Raw genomic sequence first — 11970 nt, 5'->3', positions numbered from 1 at the left:
GTACTGGCTCAAGAGGACCATCCTAGGAGGGATCCAGGGTCTACGACCGAGGCAGGAGTAGCTGAGATGGCGATTCTGGTCCTTTCCCTTTTGTATCCAGACAAGGGGATGGCAGGGGGCAGAGATTGTCTAGAGATAAGTCAGGGATTGCTGGAAGAAGAGAGACAGAATTGACAGGAAGAGTAGAGGCTGCCTAGAAGGCAGGAAAAGCTCAGAAGATATCCCTTTGTGTAACCTGTGCTTCAAATGTGATGGATGCCCTACTACTTAGTAAAGTTAAATTGTTGGAAAACAACTTTGCCTCAGAGATGTTTTGTGGAGTTCAGGAATGTGGAGCCGGAGTGACAGAACCTGAGAGGACTCTGATAGTGAATGTAAGTGAACTGCTGCGCACGCTGCACATGCAGCAGAAGGGACATTGTATTCTATCGGTGGGGCACCAGGGTGTGGGAACAGTACAGCTCGTTGCCACGACTACCACCCTGGCTGACTTACAACCGCCCATCGTCTCCACCATCAGTATCTGGTGACTCTCCGTCACCTCCACCATCAGTATCTAGTGGCCGTCCGTCACCTCCATCATCAGTATGTGGTGATAGTCCATGGACTGCCTCATTCAATACAGCCACTACCTATGCAGAGCGCAGCAGGCGAAATGAGTTGGTCATCAGCTGCTGCGCTCTGCATAAACAGGGACCAAATGACAAAGACATTATGACAGAGTCAGACGGCCGTATAAATTGGAGTAAAAGCAGAATGCAGTGTGCCGGCTGGCCGGCGGCAATTCCGACCCGAGTGTGACAGCTTCATGTATTTTTATGCAGCTAATACGCTCAGATCGGGAGGCCACCGGCCACTCCCTGCATTATGTTCCGACCTCGCTCTGTCCTTATGTCCAATTCTTTGACATCTCACTATCTGACGAGCTGTTACTCGCTGCACCCGGGGGTAACGAAGAAAAGGCGGCTCAGTGTAGAAGCCCTGGCTTATTTGGCAATGGTGACAGTGGAGGACACCCCAATTGAATTTGGTGCTCAGGTCGACAGTTTGTGGCCCCTCCATGCTACGCCACTGACCTAAGAAAAATCACTATTTCCGTAAATGACCTAAAACCGCAGCATTTTCTGCAATTTTTCAAGAATTGTGGGGAAAATACACAATTTTAATGCACTCTATGTGAACAGATCCTCAGAATAAAAGCGTCAGAGCTGGGCTTTGTAATTTGGGAAAAATATATAAATTTAATAAAAATTGCCTCGGGGCAGGCGGACAATGTGATAGCGGTGCAGCCGGCGCTCTGACCTAGCAGCAGCGGGCAGCGGACACTTCGGGCCCCTGCTTCTGATACATCGTGTTCCCACGAGCTGCCAGTACAGATTCTTCCCGGGAATCACAGATTTTATTTTCCAGTCTGTACATACAGTTGCCACATGGACGCAGGGAGGGGAAGCAGCAGCTGATACGTGTCCCAGTTCTGGGCTGGCGCGGTCTCTGGAGGGTGCTGTCAGCTTCCCGGGGAAACAAATATGTTGTTCCAGAAATCTTCTGTGTTCATTCCCTGATAACGAGGAATTAGATGTTACTGAGTGTTCGAAGGAAGATGGAACATTCTCTCCGCCCTATAATTACCCGCTTTCTGCATATTACGAGCAGTTCGTATGCGTCAGTGCCAACTGGCCAGCAGGGGGAAGCACCCGTCTTCCATGCTAACCCCCAAAGCTCAGGGCAATGCTCCCCTCCCACCAGCAGAGGCAGCAGTGGTTGCAGTCACCCTCGGGCCCTGGAGCCCAGGAGGGGCCCAAAAAATTGTTTCTTACAGACCTGTGATAATTGAGGGCCCTGTTGAACATTTTAAAGAATAACTAAACTTTTTTTTATTTTTTTATTTTAATATTTAATTTTGTCCACCATAGTCTTTGCAAATAACTTTATTAGGGGACTTGTCTTCATTCTTGTTAAAAAAAGAAAAAAAGAAATGTGTGTAAGCGGCTTCCAAACCCTGACTTTTCTGCAGTCTATTTGCTGCTTTCGGCGCACTGCTATCAGAATGTATTTATTTGGAGTACAGATGATGGCAGTGACAGGTTTGCACCTGTCCAAGAACGGCTCCCCACCTGGTCCTCCACTCGCTTTATATTGGTCCACTTTTCCATTTGTGGACCAGTTCCTCTGGTGCCAAGTTTTACGCGGTCACATGGGTCACGATGGCTGTGTTTGACATCAGTGGTACATGTAGCGCCCCACGTGACCAAGTGAGACCTAGGCAACACCAAAAAAGAAGACCAGATGGAGCCAGGAGAGGACCAGGCAGGGAGCTGTGGTAGCAGGACAGGTGAGTAAAATTTTTATTTTTTAACCCATCATGATTCTCCATTCAGGGCCAGGACAAGGGGTAGGCACCTGCATAGGGCGCCACCTGCTGCCTAATTGAGAGGGGCACATTTTGGAGAAAAAAAAAATTCTTACATTGTTGAATGCCTGTGGCCGCCCATTACCTTCCTCCAGCCCCAGGCAGTCAGCACAGTGAAGGCCAGGATTCGTGCACACAGGGGAGCAGTGTCAGTCACTGGTACTGCTATCGCCTCTCTCTGTCTGGTCCCCGCCCGTCGCTCCTTCCCTGGACTCAATTGTATTTGTGTCTATAAATGTGAATATAATTGATGTTGGTAATGTCCGTAAGGCTGTGTGCACACGGTGCGGATTCTGCTGCGTTTCCGCAGTGGTTTTGGCCCTGCGGAAACGCAGCAGTTCCGCAGACCAAGTACAGTACAATGAAAGCCTATGGGTTTTCAAAAACGCTGTGCTGACGGTGCGGTTTTTTCCGTGCGGTTTTGCTGCGGTTTATAAACCGCAGCATGTCAATTGTTTGGGCGGTTTCCGCAGCGGTTTCACACCTTTAACATAGTAGAGGTGTGAAACCGCAGGGCAAAACCGCAGACCAAACCGCAGGTCACTTTACCTGCGGTTCCGCGCGGAAAAAAACGCAGGTGAATCTGCAACGTGTGCACATAGCCTTACAGGTGCAAAGGAGCTGTAATCAGCTCCCTGCTCAGCCGGGAACCCCGGCGCACACAGAGGACATCGCAATGCAGCGATGTCATCGAGCTGTCCAGCGCCCACTGCTGCACCAGATGGAAGAGAAGACGAAGTTGCGCTGGACAAGGAGCCTGGATTAGGTGAGTACCCATTATACCTGTGGCTTATGAGGACATAACAAGAGCGGCTGGCTATGGGAGAATAAGAGGGCTTGTGGGGACATCACAAGAGGGGCTGGCTATGGGGACATAAGAGCGGCTGTGGGGACATGAGAGTGACCATATTGTATTGGGGACCTTATATTGGGAGCTGTGGTGACCATACCGTATAGAGGACTGTGGGGGACATTATACTGTATATTGGAGGGCCGTGGTGGATATCATACTATGTAGGGAGCTGTGGGGGACATCATACTATATAAAGGGGGCTGTGATGGACAGAACTGGAAACATCAGTTTAGACTCAGCGTGAAAACTACAGGATTTCAGAAATAGGCTTTTTCTATATTTAGCAACATTGGATATTAGAAAAATCTGAATTGAAATTATTTCATGGGATTTCATTACAAGCCAAAAACTAAAATAAACCGTGTGAAGGATGAAGTTATCAATTTTCCTCTGTTATAAAAGATCCCGATACAATCAATCGCCCATTTCACAATTTTTTGAGGACATGTCCTGATTTGATCCTACTTTGTATTTTGGGTCAAGGGAAAAAAAAAGATGGAGAAGACCACGGAATCCTATTGGAATATCTCGCGTCCATCCGTCTGTCGTGCCTCGAATCCCTTCATTTTCTGCTCATTTATTCCTGATGTGCGTTCATGGAGATGGCTGATCAGGGACCTGCGAAGCGGAACGGGAACACGGAGAACGTCAGGACAGGTAACCATCAATTGTAAATGACTCAAACGTCACGTAATATGGGGGATATCACAGCAGAGGACGCATCCGAGGGACGCGGGTATCAGTAATAATCGGCCGCAGGTCAGTGTAGTGTGGGATGGGAAGCAGAACAGCGCTGTCTGGAAACGAAGGGGTTAATCCCGCTGGCTTCTTAATACACAGAGGAGCTGACATAAGCACCAGGCACAGATGGAGAGAGGCGGCATGCGACTTGTTCAGATTACACCCACACTTCTGCATATTATAACCAGGTGCTATGGGAGAGCAGAGATTACCTCCATCCTGCTCTAGGCCATTACACAGGATGTAGGGACAGTAAAGGGGACCTCCACTGCCGGACCCCCCGTGTCCTACGTCCCATGTGCACCGCTGAGTCCCCAGGCGGCGGTGTGTGTTCTGTGCCAGAGGGGCTATAGCCATCATTGCTTAGCCCCTTACCCATCACCTGCCCCCCGCTCTCTGATTATGGGCCGTGCAGACCTGAGTATGGCTCCCAGGCGATACAAGCGAAGAGATGATAACCTGATGAAAAGGGGTTAAGCAAGCACTTAGAGGGAACGGTCATATTTTTACCCCATTTTCGTGTTTTTTTTTAATTGATTTTTTTTTTTTTTTTAAAACCTTACACGAGTTGTTCCATCCGTGCAGCCAGATGTTACTCTAAGGCTGGAGTCACACTAACCTGCGCAAAATACGGTCCGTAGTTTACATGCGTAATACGGATGAATGACCCCTAAATAGTGCTCCGTATGTAATCCGTATGGCATCCGTATGGCGAGATTTTCTCGCAGGCTTGCAAAATGGACATATAATGGAGCCCTATGACAGGGTTTCTAACAGAAACCAAAGAATAGATATAGACACATAGAATGCATATATATATATATATATGTGTGTGTGTGTTATATGTGTATATATCTATTCTTTCTTTCTTTATTAAACCTGTCAGTGTGAGTTTACTGTATAGCGCACTGAATTGTCGGCTTTGCTAAAAGGCACCGGGTGTGTATTTCTCGCAAGTCACATGTGTGGTCCGTGTGTAATGCGTATTTTTTGCGCACCAATAGACTTGCATTGGCGTATTACGGGCGTAGTACACTGACAGTCCCAGCATGCTGCGATTGGCACGGACCGTAGAATACGGATGAGAAATATACGGCTGGTGCGAGGGACCCCATAGAGAATCATTGGTCCGTGTGTAATGCGTGCTTTTAGCGCCTCTCACTCGGCCATATTCCTCGCCAGTGTGACCCCGGCCTAATACTCGATGGTTTTTCCGCCAGTATGGAAAGTTCTGCAGTGTATCCTCCCTGTGTGAACATGCCCGGAATGTGGTTTTCACCACCTTTGATATTTTATTATACATGGAAACATGATTCTGATCATTTGCAACAATGTATCAGCAAATTCTAAATCCATCCATGGAGTCCAGGACTTCTGCAACTGTAGCAAACTGTCAGCTCTGTGAGTAGTGTTAACCCTTTCATCCACACGGTGGATTTGTTGAGAATTTGCAGTGTGAATACCCACCTGGAAATTAGCAGCAATTCACAGTACAGTGCTTCCTGCAAGTTCATTAGCCTGTGCTCACACTGAGTGGATCCTTCTAAAATCCTCCTCAAAATCTGTTTCAGAACTTCTTGGCAATCTCTTCCAATTCAATTCTATTGGAAACCCATTTGGGTGTTCATAGTGGTAGGTGATTTTAAGAGTTTTTTTTTCCTGAAGGGGTGGCCTGGTGAGGAAAAAAAAAACTGGATGTTATTTGTTTGAAGCAGATCCTGATGATTGCCTTTGCAAACTAGGTATTATCCAATCTAAAAACTGCAAAGAAAAAAAAGCTTCAGAAACTTAAACTCGTCCAAAACGCATCACAGACTTTTGAAATCAGCTTCAGGGGAAGAAAAATTCCTCCAAAAATTTTCAAAGAAGGAACGGTTTCCTGGTTCAGTGTCCACGGTCTGCACACGTCCTCATGAAGACACCGGACCGCTGCTCCGGAAGCGGCCACTAGACGTTACTGTTAGGGATGAGCGAGCATACTCGTTAGGATTCAGTACTCGGCGAGTAATGCGGTACTCGAATCCTCGCGAGTATTTCACTACTCACCTCACAATATTCAGCACAGCCCGCACAGCAAACACAGCCCAGCATAGTCCCCGCACAGCAAACACAGCCCAGCATAGTCCCCGCACAGCACCTGCAAAGCCCTGCACAGTCCCGCACAGCCCGGCACAGTCTTCACACAGGCCTGCACAGTCCCGCATAGCCTGGCACAGTCTTCGCACAGTCCCCACCCAGCCCAGCACAGTCCCTGCCCACTAATCGCATCTCCCATGGACTTAGGCTAAGTGCAGATGTACTTTTTTTGCCCTGCGGATTTTTCCGCGCAGAATTGAAGAAATCTGCAGGTCAAATGACCTGCATTTTTCCTGCGGATTTCTTCCATTTTTCTTGCGGTTTTCTTGCAGTTTTTGTGCGGTTTTCCCCTGCGGATTTCCCCCTGCGGATTTGGAGGATGGAGCAGGTGGAAAACCGCACAAAAGAGGTGACTGCATATTTTGAACCACAAGAAAACCGCGCGGAAAAATCTGCAGCGTCTGCACAGCGTTTTTTTTTTTCTATTGATGAACCTGCTACTGTACATCACAATGCGGATGTGCAGCGTTTCTGCGCGGTAAAATCCACTGCGGATCCGCTGGAAATCTGCATCGTGTGCACATGGCCTTACATTGGACTCGTTACGAGTACCCGAGTATCGGGAGGTACTCGTAACGAGTACAGCGAGTCCGAATACTACACTACTCGCTCATCCTTAGTTACTGTATCACGTCCGCAGATTATATGACAGTAAGAAGATGACGTCACTGTGTAGAATCCTCCCATCTCTGCATCTGAACTTTTCTAAGAACTTAAGGATCACAAACTTTGAAGAAATTCTTTGAACAACAGTGAAATATCAGGAGTGCATCATCCACACCTTGGTGCAATAATGGCTGACAATGATGAGGGTGATACCACAGCTGCCCTCCATCAGCTGCTGCGCCCTTATTTCTTTCTCTGACTCAGAGCTCCAAATCCTCTGCCTAGATACAGACATAAATGGTGCATTCTGTTACCCGTTCTGTCTCCAGCTCAGGATCTTATAGTCAGGCTCAGGCGGCAGCATACACCCTGAGTATTCAGGTAGTTGCCATCCATGCCACTAGGTGGACTGCTTTCCGGCTCCAGCTCTGTATTATCTATCTTTCAGGAAACTAGTCTGCTTGCCATTTGTGGAGTCAAGAAAGAAGCAACTAGTAGAGTTGAGCGAAACGGGTCGAAAAATTTCAAAAGTCGCCGACTTTTGGCAAAGTCGGGTTTCATGAAACGAAACCCGACCCTAGGATGAGGTCGGCCACGAGGTCGGCGACTTACGCGCCAAAGTCGCGTTTCAAAAGTTTGTTTTGCGCTCTTTTTCAGCCAATCAGGATTCACGGACACTGTGGGCAACGTGATGACATGGGCACGGGTCACCACCATCTTTCAGAAGGGCATGCAAGTGATTGGCTTGCTTTGGTGGGCGTCACAGGGGGTATAAAAGGGCGTGCACGCCGACCGCCATCTTACTTCTGCCGATCTTAGCATAGGGAGAGGTTGCTGCTGATTCTGTAGGGAGAGTGTTAGGCAGGGAAGAAGACAAAAAAACTGCTTCTGCTGCTAGCGATTGTGCCTGTACAACACACCAGTCACTGTGTGTGCAGTGCAAGGGGAGGCTATATTGTGGTGTTGGTTGTTGGGCTGCCTTCTAAGGCTTCCTGACAGCTGCATTGCTGTTTACCCACTGCTCTGCAAACTGCTTTTTTAAAAGCAATCACAATTTTTTTTTTTGTCCTGCTGAGGTACTGAGCTGCAAACTGCTTTTTTAAAAGCAATCCCAATTTTTTTTTTTTTGTCCTGCTGAGGTACTGAGCGTGCATTTTTTCACACCATACAGCGGTGTACGCTCCTCACACAGTACCGTGTAACGGCTGTTATCACAGCCACAGTGAAGCTATCTGTGTCACTCTGTGAGAATAAGTCGAGGACATGTTCCGTTCTTACAGACCTGCACTCTAGGGAGATTCCTACTCTGCCCAATTCTACATACACCTTGTAGTTTGTGATACACTAGCCAATTTCTGCCTGTGACATAGCGCTGTGATATTCAGTGGGCCTCACACAATCCAAAAGTGTCCAGTGTCCACAAGTGTCTGCAGAAATTCAAAATCTCACTTATCCTCTAGTCACTTTGGTCACAGCTGTGCCATCGAGCCTGTGACATAGCGCTCAGATATTCAGTGGGCCTCACACAATCCAAAAGTGTCCAGTGTCCACTAGTGTGAGCAGAAATTCAAAATCTCACTTATCCTCTAGTCACTTTGGTCACAGCTGTGCCATCGAGCCTGTGACATAGCGCTCAGATATTCAGTGGGCCTCACACAATCCAAAAGTGTCCAGTGTCCACAAGTGTGTGCAGAAATTCAAAATCTCACTTATCCTCTAGTCACTTTGGTCACAGCTGTGCCATCGAGCCTGTCACATAGCGCTCAGATATCAGTGGGCCTCACACAATCCAAAAGTGTCCAGTGTCCACAAGTGTCTGCAGAAATTCAAAATCTCACTTATCCTCTAGTCACTTTGGTCACAGCTGTGCCATCGAGCCTGTGACATAGCGCTTAGATATTCAGTGGGCCTCACACAATCCAAAAGTGTCCAGTGTCCACTAGTGTGAGCAGAAATTCAAAATCTCCCCTGTCCTATAGACACCTTGTACCTTGTTTTACATTACTATATAGTTTGTTGGATTTTGTCTACATTTCTACCAAAAATGAGGAAGGCTGGTGGAAGAGGCCGTGGAATTGGGCGGGGGTTGGCAGCTGGTAATGATGGTGTTGGTGGTGGATCTGATGGTAGTGGCAAGAGCAAAATAGGACCGAATGCAGGAGGTGTTGAGCCTGCGTCATCGTCTGGCTCCATAAGGCTTCGAAGGCTTAGTTTTCTAGGAGTTGGCAAACCGCTTTTAAAGCCAGAGCATCAGGAAAAAGCTTTGTCTTACATTGCTGACTCAGCCTCCAGCTCTATCGCCTCCTCTTCTTCAGTTGTAAAAAGAAAAAGCACTGAGTCGTCATTGGAGGCTCATGTTCATGAACCACACCTTTCCTTGTGTCCTTCACCCCAACCAAGATTGAAGGATGACTCAGGCCATACTACTGATTACTCCATGGAGCTGTTTTCACATACCATGCCTGGATTATCAAGTCAAATGGTGAATTACCCAGGCCAAGATGAATCTGACATGGAGTGCACTGATGCACAGCCGCTGATGGATGATTCTGCTGGTACATTCACTCAGAGCACTACATTGTCCTCGCAGTGTACAGAGCCAGATTCTGACCCTGATGAGACTCAGGTGCCCCTTCCCGCACACTATACCACCACGGTGACACAGAGGAAGGTGCACATGACATTGACATGACATTGAAGAGGAGGTGATGGATGACCCAGTTGTTGACCCAGATTGGCATCCATTGGGGGAAGAGGGTGCTGCTTCCAATAGCTTAGATGAGGAGCATCCACAGCAGACATCGACATCGCAACAGCTGTTATCTGGCAGGCCCGGAGCACTCCAAAGACAGGTTCCAAAAATCAAAAGAGTTGCTGGACAGATTGTCCAGAGGGTCAAAAGATCACAGCGTGCTAGGCCGCAAAATGTCTGCCAAAGTAGGAAGAGTGCAGTGTGGCACTTTTTTGAACAAAATCCTCATGATCAGGCCAAGGTTATCTGTAAGAAGTGCGCAAAGACCTTTAGCCGAGGGAAAAATCTGAAAAATTTGAATACCAGTTGCATGCTTAGACATTTAAACACCATGCACTTGCAAGCGTGGACACAACACCAAACCTCAAGTGCCACATGTGCAACTGATCACAACGAAGGTAGTCAGCAACGCTACATTGTTTCCCCCACTGTAAGCCCACCGGTTAGCACAGCAGCAAATGTTGAGGTGTCGTTGCAAGGCCACAGCAGTCAGGGAATCCCACTGTTATATCAACAAAAGACTGATTCTAGGCCATCAGAAAGAACACTAACTCCATCACCATCATCAACCCTCTCTCAGTCCGCCCTGTCCACCGCTACTTCGACAATATGCAGCTCTCAAGTCCAGCTCACCCTCCCAGACACTATGAGTAGGTCAAGAAAGTACTCGGTCTCTCATCTGCGTACACTGGGTTTGAACGCCCACATTGCCAACCTAATCTCGTTTGAGATGATGCCCTTTCGGTTGGCGGAAAGCGCAGCTTTCCGCGAACTCATGGCCTATGCAGTACCACGCTATGACCTACCCAGTCGCCACTTCTTCTCTCGCAAAGCCATCCCAGCCCTCCACCATCATGTGAAAGACCGCATTGTCCATGCACTCAAGCAGTCAGTGAGCGGAAAGGTGCACCTCACAACTGATGCATGGTCCAGTCGGCATGGCCAGGGCCGTTACGTGTCCATCACTGCGCACTGGGTTAATATGGTGGATGCAGGGTCCACAGGGGACAGCGGTGGTGGGACAGTGCTGCCTAGCCCACGGTATAGGAAACAGTTGGCTGTAGACGTTCGACCCTCCTCCTCCTCCTCCTCCAGAAGCGAAAGCTCGTCCACAGAGCGCAGTCGTACGAGCACTCCATCTGCAGCTGCCACTGTTGCACACGATGTGTCCCCCTATCGAGCAGCTAGTGGAAAGCGTCAGCAGGCTGTGTTGCAGATGATGTGTTTGGGCGACAGACACACCGCCGAGGTGCTGGCCGAGTACTTGAAGCGACAAACTGAGTCATGGCTGGGCAGTGTACATCTTGAGGCAGGCAAGGTAGTTAGTGATAACGGCCGTAATTTTGTGGCAGCCATAGCCCTTTCAAAACTCAGCCACATACCTTGCTTGGCTCACACCTTGAACCTGGTGGTGCAGTGCTTCCTCAAAAATTATCCGGAGTTAACAGCCCTGCTCCATAAGGTGCGAAGACTGTGCGCGCACATCCGCCGGTTGCCTGTACACTCCGTTCGAATGCAGAAGCTGCAGCGATTGCTCCACCTTCCCAACCACCGCCTCATTATCGACATTGCAACAAGGTGGAACTCCACCCTGCACATGGTGGAGCGGCTGTGCGAGCAGAGGCAGGCCATAATGCATTTGTGGGAGGATACACGGCCAGGCACTTTGAGAGCAGACATGGAGTTGACAGGTGTGCAGTGGTCGAAGCTGAAAGACCTCTGTAAAGTCCTTCAGTGTTTTGAGGAATGCACACGGCTGGTAAGCGCAGACGACGCCATCCTAAGCATGAGCATCCCACTTATGCGTTTGCTCATGCAAACTTTGACGCACCTTAAGGAGCAGGCTTCTGCAGCCAATGTTGATGAGGAGGAAGAGGAGGAGGGAATCCTTGATGACATTCAGCCATTGTCTGCTCAGGGACCTCTCCTGGACGAGGTGGAGGAAGAAGAGGAGGAGGAGGATGATGGGGATGATTACTTAGGGGAGGAGGATGCATCTCGTGGGGCAAGTGAAAATGTTGGCGTGGCAAGGTGTGGTACAGGGTTTGTGCGTGACTGGAGGGATGTGGATTTGCCAGAAAGTGCTGCTCCACCCAGCACTCGCAGTGCATCATTGACACCGAGAACATTGGCCCACATGTCAGATTATGCCTTGCAGATCCTAAAAAGGGACCCCCGCATTGCCAAAATGATGAACGATGACGACTACTGGTTGGCCAGCATCCTGGATCCACGCTATAAAGGCAAATTACAAAACATCATGCCACAGGAGAACCTTGACCTAATATTGGCTAATAAACAAGCAACTCTGGTAAATTGGTTGCTTGAGGCATTCCCAGCACACAGCAGCGGTGATGGTTCTCACACGAGCCGTACGGGCCGGGGGCAGCTTGGCAGAGGTGTTCGTGGTGCACACAGCAGAAGTGGCGTTGGAGACAGGGGTTTCATGACAATGTTGTGGACTGATTTTTC

The 11970-nt window shown here is 48.7% G+C and overlaps 1 long non-coding RNA gene across 1 annotated transcript; it reads right to left on the bottom strand.

Annotated features, from left to right (window-relative positions):
- Nucleotides 1–3753: 3753 nt before the first annotated feature.
- LOC141048775 (uncharacterized) lies at nucleotides 3754–6226 on the bottom strand. Its single transcript, XR_012220139.1, has 3 exons — nucleotides 6142–6226; nucleotides 5472–5676; nucleotides 3754–3881 (listed from the first exon to the last, which is right to left on the bottom strand). It is a non-coding gene; the product is annotated as an uncharacterized lncRNA (long non-coding RNA).
- Between the last annotated feature and the right edge of the window lie 5744 nt (nucleotides 6227–11970).

The sequence above is a fragment of the Dendrobates tinctorius genome, unplaced genomic scaffold (genome assembly GCF_039654945.1).
Source record: "Dendrobates tinctorius isolate UK_male_01 unplaced genomic scaffold, ASM3965494v1 ptg000138l, whole genome shotgun sequence".
Classification (NCBI taxonomy): domain Eukaryota; kingdom Metazoa; phylum Chordata; class Amphibia; order Anura; family Dendrobatidae; genus Dendrobates; species Dendrobates tinctorius.
Note: the sequence above shows the minus strand (reverse complement) of the source record. Positions and strands in the feature narration are given on the sequence as shown.